Source organism: Xyrauchen texanus, chromosome 34, assembly GCF_025860055.1.
Source record: "Xyrauchen texanus isolate HMW12.3.18 chromosome 34, RBS_HiC_50CHRs, whole genome shotgun sequence".
Classification (NCBI taxonomy): Eukaryota; Metazoa; Chordata; class Actinopteri; order Cypriniformes; family Catostomidae; genus Xyrauchen; species Xyrauchen texanus.
The window spans coordinates 376,933-389,313 of record NC_068309.1 but is presented as its reverse complement, the minus strand read 5'-3'; the positions used below and the strand labels follow the sequence as shown (position 1 = coordinate 389,313).

General features: G+C 43.8%; 1 protein-coding gene across 6 annotated transcripts in view; it reads right to left on the bottom strand.

Annotated features, from left to right (window-relative positions):
* LOC127628001 (interferon-inducible GTPase 5-like) overlaps window positions 1-12,381 on the bottom strand; it is a 187,664-nt gene that overhangs the window by 81,715 nt on the left and 93,568 nt on the right. The window contains exon 1 of one of the 6 annotated variants that reach the window (XM_052104652.1): window positions 3,696-3,759. The exons of 3 other annotated variants lie outside the window; for them this stretch is intronic. The gene's annotated coding sequence lies outside the window, so the exon portion shown is untranslated. Of the gene's footprint in view, window positions 1-3,695; window positions 3,760-12,381 lie in introns of those variants that run through there. 2 more of the 6 variants (XM_052104646.1, XM_052104649.1) reach the window with 2 other exon arrangements.

The window sequence follows — 12,381 nt, the reverse complement described above, 5'->3', positions numbered from 1 at the left end:
TTCCCACGGGATTGAGGACGACCCGGCTGGCGATGAAGGCAATATGGGTATAACGACGGGCTTGGTTTCACTGGGTAAATCCACACGAACCACCTGCCCCCGGCACGTGGCCAGCCAGCATTGAACCCTTGAACCCCGGAATTGGATGACGACAGCGCCACTGCATCACAGCGTCACTGATGCTGATAACTTGTCTGGGCTGCCACCTTCGGGTCTGCTCGCCCAGTCTGAGGCTGATGCGCAGATGTCCGCTATGCTTTCCCGGGCCGCAGTGAACGCGAAGCTGGCCTGGAGCCTCCCCCCTCACGGCTACTCAATCGGTTACTCGAGTCAGGGCGCCACTCATATCCACGCCCCCCCCCCGGTGCATGACAAGCTGACGTGGTCGTGGAGGGCACCTTTTACTGCCCGGAACCGACCCCTCCGCTCATCTGCTCTCACTACCCTGGATGGCGGGGCGGCCCATGGGTATACAGAGGACCCCCAGGTGGACAGAGCAGTTGCGATCCACTTGTGTCCAGATAACACCGCCACCTGGCGGGACCACCCGGTACTCCCCTCCAGAGCCTGTAGAATGACATCATCACTGACCTTGAAAGTCTACAGTGCTACCGGGCAGGCCGCCTCCGCCCTGCATGCCATGGCTCTCCTGCATGTTCATCAAGCCAAGGCACTCAATGATCTGCACCTGGGTAGTTCCGACCCCAACGTGCTGCAGGAACTGCGCTCTGCCACCGACCTCGCTCTCAGAGTCACCAAGGTCACAGGGCAGGCACTCGGACGGGCGATGGCCACCCTCTGGCTGAACATGGTCGAGATGCGCAATGTTGACAAGAAACACTTTCTCAATGACCCCGTCTCCCAGCTTGGCCTCTTCGGCGACACCGTCGACGACTTCGCCCAGCAGTTTTCGGCGGTGAAGAAGCAGATGGCACATCTTGCCGCAGCGCCGCCAAACCAGCGCACCCCACCTGCTCGCTGAGGGCGTCCCCCTGTGGCTAAACAACAGATTTACCCGCGAAGCAAGGTAAGTGCTTTGAGGCTCTTCTGCCTCCCGACACGCTATTACCCAAGCCCTGTCCGGTACGTCAAAAACGATCGTTCCGTTAGTGCCCCTCACGCAGAGTTTGGATGTGTGGCTTTCACTTCCCAATCCGTCGTGCTGGCCGGCCAGGATAATCCGACTCGGCTACGCGATTAAGTTCAATTAAGCCGGCGCCTTACGAGCAGAGATCACGACCCTGCTCCTCAAGGATGCAATAGAGCCCATCCCACCAGCCGAGATGGATAAGGGTTTCTACTGCCCTTACTTCATCGTACCCAAAAAAAGCGGCAGGTTGCGACCAATCTTGGACCTGCAAGTTCACAACCTGGCATTACACTCGTGTTCAAAATGCTCATGCAGAAACAGATTCTTACCTGCGTTCGACAGCTAGATTGGTTTGAAGGACGCGTACTTCCACGTCTCCATTCTGCCTCAAAACCGACCCTTCCTACAGTTCGTGTTCGACGGCCAGGTATATCAGTACAAGGTCCTCCCCTTCGGCCTGTCCCTGTCCCCTCACGTCTTCACGAAGAACGCAGACTCAGCTCTTGCCCCGCTAAGGGAAGTGGGCATCCGTATACTCAACTACCTCGACGACTGGCTCATCCTGGCTCACTTGAGAGAGTTACTGTGCGCTCACAGGGCACCTCAGCCGTCTAGGGCTTTAGGTCAACTGGGAAATGAGCAAGCTCGTCCTTGTTCAGAGCATCTCTTTTCTCGGCATAGAGTTAGACTCAGTCTCAATGACAGCGCGTCTCACCAACGAGCACGCTCAGTCAGTCAGCCACTCGGGTTGATGCATAAGAGACAGCTTCATCACTGGCTATAGACTCGAGTCCCAAGATGGGTATGGTGCCACAGAACATACCATGTGACAATCACCCCTTCTTGCCATCAGACTTTCAACCCTTGGACAGACCTCAGCTTTCTGCGGACCTGAGTCCCCCTTGCAGCAGGTGTCCAGACTTGTCGTGGTGACCACAGACACCTCTTGACAGGGTTGGGGCGCCCTGTGCAACGGGCACGCTGCCACTGGCCTCTGGACAGGACCCCGGCAGCATTGGCACAAGGCAGCGTTGGCCCAAGGCAGCGTGCGCTCTCGTCATATGTCACAACTCGCCCGCCATCTCCTCCTTTGTTAGCCTCCTTCATGTGGGTTGGAGACCTGCATGCGTTCTCTGTCAGCGACACTTGCCTGGAGTTCGGTCCGGCACATTCTCATGTTATCCTGAGGCCGCGATCGGGCTATGTGCCTGAGGTTCCTACGACCCCCTTCAGGGACCAGGTCATGAGCCTGCAAGCAAGCTGCCCCGGGAGGAAGCAGACCCAGCCTTCTCGTTGCTGTGTCCAGTACACGCTTTGCGTATCTATTTGGACCACACAGAGCTCTAGATGTTCTGTGTTTTGACAGGTCCGAGCCGGTAGAACTCAGTAACGCGGCACAACTGACCGGGTGTTCCGCTTGCACACAGCGCCCTTCATCAAGTTGATCCAGTGCACCTTCTATCCCAGGTTAGCCACTAAGCATCGCTACTTGGATGTTCCTCCCTAGCCTTCTGGCCGGTGAAGTGGAGTAATTCGCGGCCAGACCCACTACGAGTCACAGGTGCTCTGTACTGGAGTCGGGCTCCATGGGCTTAGTTCCCTTTTCAAGCAAACTCCCCGTGATGTATTTCCCGCGGTACGGTCCCCCTGTCGGCGGACCCGCGTTTCCCTTGGGCAGCCCTGCTGCCCCAGTCGCCGTGCTTGTAGAGTCCCCCCTCATTAGGCTGGACCTACCACCGCGCCATTTCCAATGTACGGCTTCACAACCCTCGTGGTGTATCTGCCATATGTTACCTCCCCCTAGACTGGGCAGGATGTGGCCTACGCAGGGTCTTTTCCCCCTGAAAGAATAGGACCGGGAAAGACCACCTTGCCCGATGCGTTTCATAGCTTTAAGATAGCCCCAGCCACATAGTGAGAGTAAAGGCCGCGGCTGCGGGGATTGCTCCCATGCTAGTCATGTAGTGCCTGTTTCAATTTCTGTCTAGACAAAACTTTGAAGTCTTGACTACAAAACAGCTGTTGAACATTTTCACCATTATTAAACATATATTATTTTATTTTATTAAACATATACTTTTTGGTTAAACATATATTTGTTTAACCAAAAAGTTAAACAAATATAAGGCACAAAAGATCATAAAACAACTAAAATAAAAAAGTAAAAAAACATCAAAACATTATTTTAGGCAAAAAATATTTACACACAAATATTAATAAATACAAAGATTTGTTTCTGCCTTTCTTCTATAATTAATTTATATACAAGTTTGATTTGATTGTTTGGTGGTTTTCACAAGTGCTATAACAAAAATAAGATGATAGTGAAAATTGACTTTGGAGGATAGAATTCATAAAATATATTCTAGTTTAAGAACTACATATTTAAAACCAACAAAAAAGATATCTTATAGAAAACATTCTGTGATGCATTAACTGCTTCAGTTCACTTCAACTTCTGTTGCATTATAACAATAGTTCAAAAATGAAGATTTCATTATTTTAACATTTCAGTTGCACTATAATACAAACATCAAGATTTCAATGAAATTAAAATAAATACATACATTTTTATTTTATTTGAAAGTTAAAAGTGTTTATTCACCTTGTGAAGGGCTTGAAAAGAGGAAATATCCGCAGCAACACTCTGAGGTCTCTGCATGTGTGTGAATCTTCTGTGTACACATGAAAATCTTTTCTAATAAGTCACATGGGTCATGAGTTTTTAGGGGAGGGGAGGGGGAGGAAGTGTTTGAGACGTTACCGATTCAGTGTTATTGCTGTATATAATGACATTTGCTTTTAAAAATACTCTTTAGGCCTATATCTGTCGTCCATTTGTCATGTCAATTACTGCACAACATAGTATTTACTGGTAAAAACATCATTGTGCTTCCAGCACACCAAAGATACACACATAGATTGCTGAAATCATCTTTGTCATTGTCAGTAGATGTTGATAATGACACAGAGGGAATAACAGTAGTAATAAATTTAATAAGACAAGTACTGTATATACAGTTATAGTCTGATAATCTCATAATCACATTTTGGCTAGTGCTATCACATGTTCTTTTATGATCAATAGGTATGGAATTGTGTTAAATTCTGCATGACTTTCTCTGCCCATTTATTCAAATCAACTTTTTTTAGACTCTGTCTTTTGTGTATTCTGGTTAGACCTGTTTTGAGATTCAATGAGAGATGGGAAGGAAAAACAAAAGCAGGATTATGAGTCTTATTTCTTACCACTGAAATTGTTTTGAGTACATGAGTGGGATATTTGAGGTTACTTAAGAGGGTGTTTGGAGGATCTATTCATTTTTACAGTGGCAGTGTCAATAACATTCAAGTCAAGGCAAATTTCATTTATTTTATTGCAGTAACTAAGTGTGAGAATAAAATATGGCTTATACAAGGTTTCCAAACAAAGACAACATACTCCATATAGTCAGGTATTATTATTGTACTTTATACTTTATACATTATTGCACTTAATTTAGATCATAAGATCATTTATATTTGATCTGATAGAAAATTTGGAAATTCACCAAGGAAATCAGAATACCGCCCTGGTGATCTGTATACTGTAACAAGTGCAAAAGACGACAGAGATTTTTTTATTTTAATCTGACGGGCACATTTAACTAATGCACTTGCATGGCAATGTGAATTACATGTTACAGCAAAGACACTTTAAACGTCTTATATATTAACATAATGCCAAGCATCTGAAGGTTAAAAGTTAATCGTAGTGGAGGAATGGGTTTCAGCTATTATGTGTTTGAATTATGAAAGACAATATTGTTTTACTTGTACTGCACAATGAATAAACACTCTTTTATTTGTGTAGCACTCCGTGAGACAAACTTTACAATTTGACAACATTGTGAGAAAAGGTATCCAAACAAAGATAATATACTCCATATAGACAGGTATTATTTATTGTACTTTATAATTTATTTTCTCAGTTAAAAAAAATACACAATAGAAAGACAAATAAAGAAACATGTTATAATCAAGCCCAACATTTATGTAAACAGATAACTATCCAATTTATAAACTAGTTTCACTGGATAATTGAATAATCTATTCCTCTATAATCAGTGGAGTATATGATCATGTAAACATAAATCAACACAGTTCTGTGTATACAAGCAGTCACACAATAATGTTTAGCAAGTTTAAGAATAACCATTAAAAATGTCCACATTTCTCACATTTTCCTGTTGTTATAATCAAATTTTATTTAAACAGTGTGAGATTATTGTACTGATATTATATTGATTTTTACTGTTATAAAGCAATTTAAATCAAATTAGAGTCATAACGATACATAATTCCAAATATAATATTGACACAAATACACCAGGCTCCCCAGTAATCCAATCACATTGCTCAAACTCACCAGAGTACGAATCACCCGTACCTGCAGCCAATTCAATATACAATCAGCACCTCTATAAGAAGCACACACAAACACTGCAGGATACTAACCCTTTCTCCAACGATCTCCTGTGGATTACACAAACATTCTCCAGTGATTTTCTTTGAAAATCTCATCTGTGCCCCAGGGATATCCTGGGAAATCCTCTCTCCAGCGATCTCCTGTGGTATACTCACTCGTTCTCCGACATCCTCCTGTGGGTTACTTACCAAAGCTCCGGTACTCACCTGTAATACATTCACCTGTGGATTCACCCTCACTAAGTGAACACCTCCCTTGACATTAGCTCACCTCTGTTAATCTGGCTTAGTCTTTCACCCTCCATCTCCACCAAGAATTGTACTTTACCTGTCTGCCTTCATTTGTGCACAATTTGTAAATAAATGCCCCTGCTTGGGTTCAAAACAAATATATTTTAAAGGTTATTTAAAAAATATGTTAAGTACCCCCAAATAGTGTAGAACATTAGTAATGAACACTGGTAGAAATTGTATGGCTGGCACCAGAATATCTATGCCCAAAAGGCATATTTTTGGTAAAGGTCAAAGAACTCTGCGAGAACCAACGTCATAAAACTCTCACACAGAAGTGTATCTCCACCTGAGACAACACACCCTAATGAGAAAGGACCATAAAAACAAATCTCACTCACATCTGCCCCCCCTCTCACCTCAGGTCATTTAGGGTCACCAAAAACAAAGTTATGACTAATCCTGTTCTGTAATGTAAAAGGTTGCTGAACATACATGTTTGGTGTCATTCAAGAGGTCTCAGTGCAACTGGTAAAACGGTGTTTGTGTTTACCATTGCCAGACACTGCTCAAATATAAGATTCATGCAACAACAAAGCTGCATGATGATCTGCAGGAGAAGCTACGTGACCTCAGATTGCTGCGGAGACCAGGCCTCCAGTCCCCGGCATTACCTAATGCCGGAGGCCTAGGGAGAGGACGTCTTAAGCGTTGTGCAAGGAAGCGGAAGTGTGGCAAGAGGGCGGGGGTCCATGCTAGGCTAAAAACAAACCCTAGACAAATGGCTCTCCTGTCTATCCTGCTCTCAAATGTTTGCTCCCTGGACAATAAACTGGACCACAGCCGACTCCAGCAGACTACGCAGTGTGAGTTGAGACTGCTGCGTCTTTGTTTTCATGGAGACGTGGCTCAGCGACAGAGTTCCCAATGCCGCCATTCAGCTAGCTAATCCCAGCATACAGAATGCTTGTCAGGCGCACAAAACTGCTTCAGAAGCAGGTGAAAATCTGGCCAGCAGGAGCATCTCTGCTCTTCAGGACTGTTTTGAGTGTACCGACTGGCACATGTTCAGGGAGGCTGCAACGTATGGTGACTCTACCAACTTGGAGGAATACACAGCATCAGTGATCAGCTACATCAGCAAGTGCATTGTTGATGTCACTTTCTCCAAGACCATCACCACACACTCCAACCAGAAGCCGTGGATGACTGCGGAGGGGCGTGTGCTGCTGAGGAATCTAGACTCCGCCTTCAGAGCAGGTGACAAGGCAGCCCTAGGAATAGTGAAGAATAGCCAAACTGTCCCGGGCCATCAGAGAGGCAAAGCGAGCACACGGCCAGAGAATCCACAGTCAATTCCAGGAGAGCGGCGACACGCGGTGCATGTGGCAGGGCATCCAGGCCATCACCAACTACAGGACAACATCAGTAGCCTGTGACAAAGATGCCTCCCTTCCAGAAGCGCTCGGTTTGAGGTACAGAACGACGTGGTGGTGAGGAAGACTACCCCTCCTCAAAACTAAAAGGTGTTCTGTCTTACCATGGCTGATGTGAGGAAAACTCTACATAGAGTCAACCCACGGAAGGCTAATGGACCAGACAACATTCCCTGCAGAGTGCTCAGAGGATGTGCAGACCAGCTGGTAGATGTTCTTACCGACATGTTCAACATCTCTCTGAGCAGTGCCGTCGTTCCAATGTGCTTCAACGCCACCACCACATAAAGACCCATCTGCCCCCCTCACTAGACCCCCTGCAGTTTGCGTATCGTCCCAACCATTCAACAGACATTTTACATTTACATTTATGCATTTGGCAGACGCTTTTATACAAAGCGACTTAAAGAGCCCTTTATTATGGGGACAATCCCCCCGGAGCAACCTGGAGTTAAGTGCCTTACACAATGGTGGTGGCTGTGGGGATCGAACCGACAACCTTCTGCTTTACAGTATAGTGCTTTAGCCCACTACGCCACCACCACTCCAGGTCAGACGACGCCATCCCCACCACCCTCCATCTGGCGCACACACACCTAGATAAAAAGGACTCATACATTCGAATGCTGTTCATAGACTACAGCTCAGCATTCAACACAATCATTCCTCAGCACCTGATTGGAAAGCTGAACCTGCTATCCTGGACACCTCCCTCTGCAACTGGATCATGGACTTCCTGACTGGGAGACCTCAGTCAGTCTGGATCAGGAACAGCATCTCCACCAGCACCACACTGAGCACTGGGGCCCCCCAGGGCTGTGTGCTCAGTCCACTGCTGTTCACTCTGCTGACTCACGACTGTGCAGCAATGCACTGCTCGAATCACATCATCAAGTTCGCCAATGATATGACTGTGGTGGGTCTCATCAGCAAGAACGACGAGTCAGCATACAGAGAGTAGGTGCAGCGGCTAACAGATTGGTGTAGAGCCAACAACCTGTCTCTGAATATGGACAAAACAAAAGAGATGGTTGTTGACTTTAGGAGAGCACAGAGTGACCACTCTCTGCTGAACATCGACAGCTCCTCTGTGGAGATCATCAAGAGCACCAAATTCCTTGGTGTTCACCTGGCGGAGAACCTCACCTGGTCCCTCAACACCAGCTCTATTACCAAGAAAGCCCAGCAGCATCTCTAATTTCTTCGAAGGCTGAGAAAAGCACATCTCCTACCCCCATCCTCACTACATTCTATGACCCCACACACCCCTCACTCAATCTCTTCACCCTCCTGCTCTCTGGCAAGAGGTACCGAAGCATTCGGGCCCTCACGGCCAGACTGTGTAACAGCTTCTTCCCCCAAGCAATCAGACTCCTCAATACTCAGAGACTGGACTGACACAAAAGACAAAAAGACAAAGATCCCCCATTTAGCCTTAACAGACTGTAGGGGCAAATGCTTTTAGCGAGCACCTATGAAGGCCGGAACGGTACACGAGGGGGTGGGTGGCTAGCACCACGCCCGACCGCCTTTGTCTCCCCAGTGTTGCACTTTAATTTATTATCACTTTATACCTGGCTGCTAACTCAATAACTGCTATGTCCATAGAATACTATTTTATAGTATGTTATGTTTACATTTAGCATTTTTAGAAAGTGTCATCTTTTTGCATTACTCTGATTATAAATGTGTACTGGACGGTGCTGCACTGTCTCTCACTGTCTCTTACTGTGCCTATTGTCCTGTTGCTTCTAGTAATTTATTGTATTGTCGCATACTTTTGCACACGTTTGCATGTGCACTTTATGTAGAAATGTTATTTAGTCTGTGTAGTCTCATGTGGTTCTGTGTTTGTCCTATGTTGTTTTATGTAGCACCATGGTCCTGGAGGAACATTGTCTAATTTCACTGTGGACTGTACTAACTGTATATGGTTGAATGACAATAAAAACCACTTGACTTGACTTGACTTGCTGTATGCAGATTAGGTGCATTCTTTCTAAACATCAAACGACCTACTCAATCATGTTTTCAAAGTTCTACTCACAACTCCCTAAATTGTAAACCAAATCCTAAATAACATTAAACATACACATCTGCAATATCAATAGAATCATTTGGAACTTAAGGAAGGATGGCAGAGGAGCTCAGGGTCTCTGTAGCCAGAAAACCCTCACAGAAAACATTGTGTGTCATTTTTAATCTACCAGGTATGCAATTTGAATGACTTATGTTTGGAAAATGTTTGAATGGAATGCAACTTTATATTATTATGCTTGGCTCACTGAAAGCTTTGAGTTTGATTTATTAATTTTTTTGGATTGTTTGAATGTATTACTATTACCAGGTAAAATAAATGGTTATTATTATTCATTCTGGAGAACTGTTTTCTAGTATATTTCTTATTAACTACAAATCTATGGTCAGAGTTGGCTTAACTTAGCTACTTCAGAAGTAACCCATTAGTTAAATATGTACTAAAATTCTAAACGGCAAACCGAGAATCTGTAAAACAGAACTTAATTGACTGGGGCTAAATGGTGAGTCGAGAATCTATACTGGCCAAATAAGATTAAACACATAAAGCCAAGAACCTATAAGACTTAGTGTAAAACGTACTAATATCTGAAACTGATGAATTTGTAGATAAAGGACCTGCATCCGGCACAGAACCCGAATAACATTGAAAAAACAAATGCAGTCTAGAAGAGAGAATTACTAAAAATAATAAGATACAAAAATTCAGAGCATAGATACAACAAGGTTTTTTTTTTATAATAGGAGTCAGATGAAATAAAGAAAATAATTAATGATAAGATTAATAAAACATGGAACTCAAATCAAATAATCAAAGTATTATTTAAAGTGAATAAAAAGACAGCAGGTTCCTTCAGCCACGCTATTGGAAGCCGCCATTGGACCAATAAGTGGACCTTACAAAATGAAGCTACTAGAGCCTAAAATCTGCCTGATTTAATTACACTGAATTATTCAGTGTAGCCGTCAGCACATTCCATGCATCTTCAGGGGGTTGTGGCGACTTGACGTAGCAGGCGTGAGCGCTGGACCATGGAGCAGAGATGGGCCTGGATCTTGGAGCAAAGGCTTGCTTGTCAAGTCAAGTCAAGTCAAGTCAAGTACATTTTAATTATATAGCACCTTTCACAACACACAGCTTTACAGAAGATTAGCATTAACAGACGATAAAACTGTAATGTCTATAAAGTCAATGAATCATCATTGTGTAATTAGATAAAATACGATTCTTAATCGTGTTTAAAAATAATTAAATAATAGTTGTATTAATAACTCCAGTGAGTAAGCTGTAGGCGACTGTGGCAAGGAACACAAAATTCTATAAGATGTAGATTAATGGAGAAAAATAACCTTGGGAGAAACCAGAATCACTGTGGGGGCCAGTTCCCCTCTGACTAACCCCACCCTAACCCTAAACCAGACTCACTGTGGGGGCCAGTTCCACTCTGACTAACCCCACCCTAACCCTAAACCAGACTCACTGTGGGGGCCAGTTCCCCTCTGACTAACCCCACCCTAACCCTAAACCAGACTCACTGTGGGGGCCAGTTCCCCTCTGACTGACCCCACCCTAACCCTAAACCAGACTCACTGTGGGGGCCAGTTCCCCTCTGACTAACATCATGAATATAATGTAAATATTACTTGTGTGTAGTTAAAATCATGGTTTAAAATGATTAAACTAAGTCAGTGTTAAGGGTCAGTGTTTAAACATCGATTGTGTTCGAACTGTAAGATTAATGACCACAGTCTTTGAAGTCCATCTTGATTAATTGCAGAAGTTTACATAGATGCAATTGTCCTTGTTAATTGGCTGATGAAGGCTTTTGTTGGCAATAGTTAGTCTATGCATTCCATTTAAAGATCGTAGTCCATCAATAGACCGAGGTGATGCAGGTTGGAGTTGGCATCAGTTCATCCTCTGAAGTCCATCATAATAGACTGAAATGATGTTTGGCACCGGCTGCATTTAGTCATCATCATTCTGCGACATGAAGCATTGGAGTCCAACATGAAGCAGGAATGGTGCTGGATCCAGCCGGTTCTGGTGACCTCAGGATAGGAGTCCCGAGGTTGAGACAGGGAAACAAATACAATTTTATTAGCATAGATGCCATTACATTTATTACAGAGTTAGAGATCATGCTCAATGTTTCTGATTTCTGGTTCCGGCAGACCCAACTAAAGCAGCCTAATTGTGGGTTGGAGGATAAATTAGGTGTATGCCTGGATAAATAGAGTCTATAGTCTAGACTTAAATTGAGAGAGTGTGTCTGCATCTCGAACAGTGTTTGGGAGACTATTCCATAGTTTAGGAGCCAAATATGAAAAGGATCTACCTCCTTTTGTGGATTTTGATATTCTAGGATCTATCAACAGGCCAGAATTTTGTGATCTTAATGAACGTGTTGGAATACAGCATGGTAGAAGATCACTTAAGTGCTGCAGAGCTAGACCATTCAAAGCTTTGTACGTAGTTAACAGAATTTTAAAATTAATACGGAATTTAACAGGTAACAATGTAACGATGATAAAATGGGGCTAATATGATCATATTTCTTGGTTCTCGTCAGCACTCTGGCTGCTGCAAATTGAACCAATTGAAGTTTATTTATTGATCTTGCTGGAAATCCTCCCAGTAATGCATTACAATAATCTAGTCTTGAGGTCATGAATGCATGAATTAGTTTTTCGGCATCAGCAATGTGCCTTAATTTAGCAATATTTCTGAGGTGGAAGAATGCTGTTCTACAAACATTTGTAATTTGATTTTCAAAGGACAGATTGGTATCAAATATAACACCAGAGTTCTTCGCTGTTGAAGATGATGTAACAGTACATCTATCTAGAGTCAAATAATATTTTAGCAGCTTATTTTTAGAGTTTGTTGTCCAATAAATAGTACCTCTGTTTTGTCAGAATTGAGTAGAAGGAAATTTCTGGCCATCCAATATTTTATTTCATTGATACACTCTGCTAATTTAGAGAATTGTGATATCTTATCAGGTTTTGAAGAAATATAAAGCTGTGTATCGTCGGCATAGCAGTGGAAACTTATTCCATGATTCCTGATAATATCTCCCAGGGGAAGCATATACAAAGGGAAAACCAGAGGCCCTA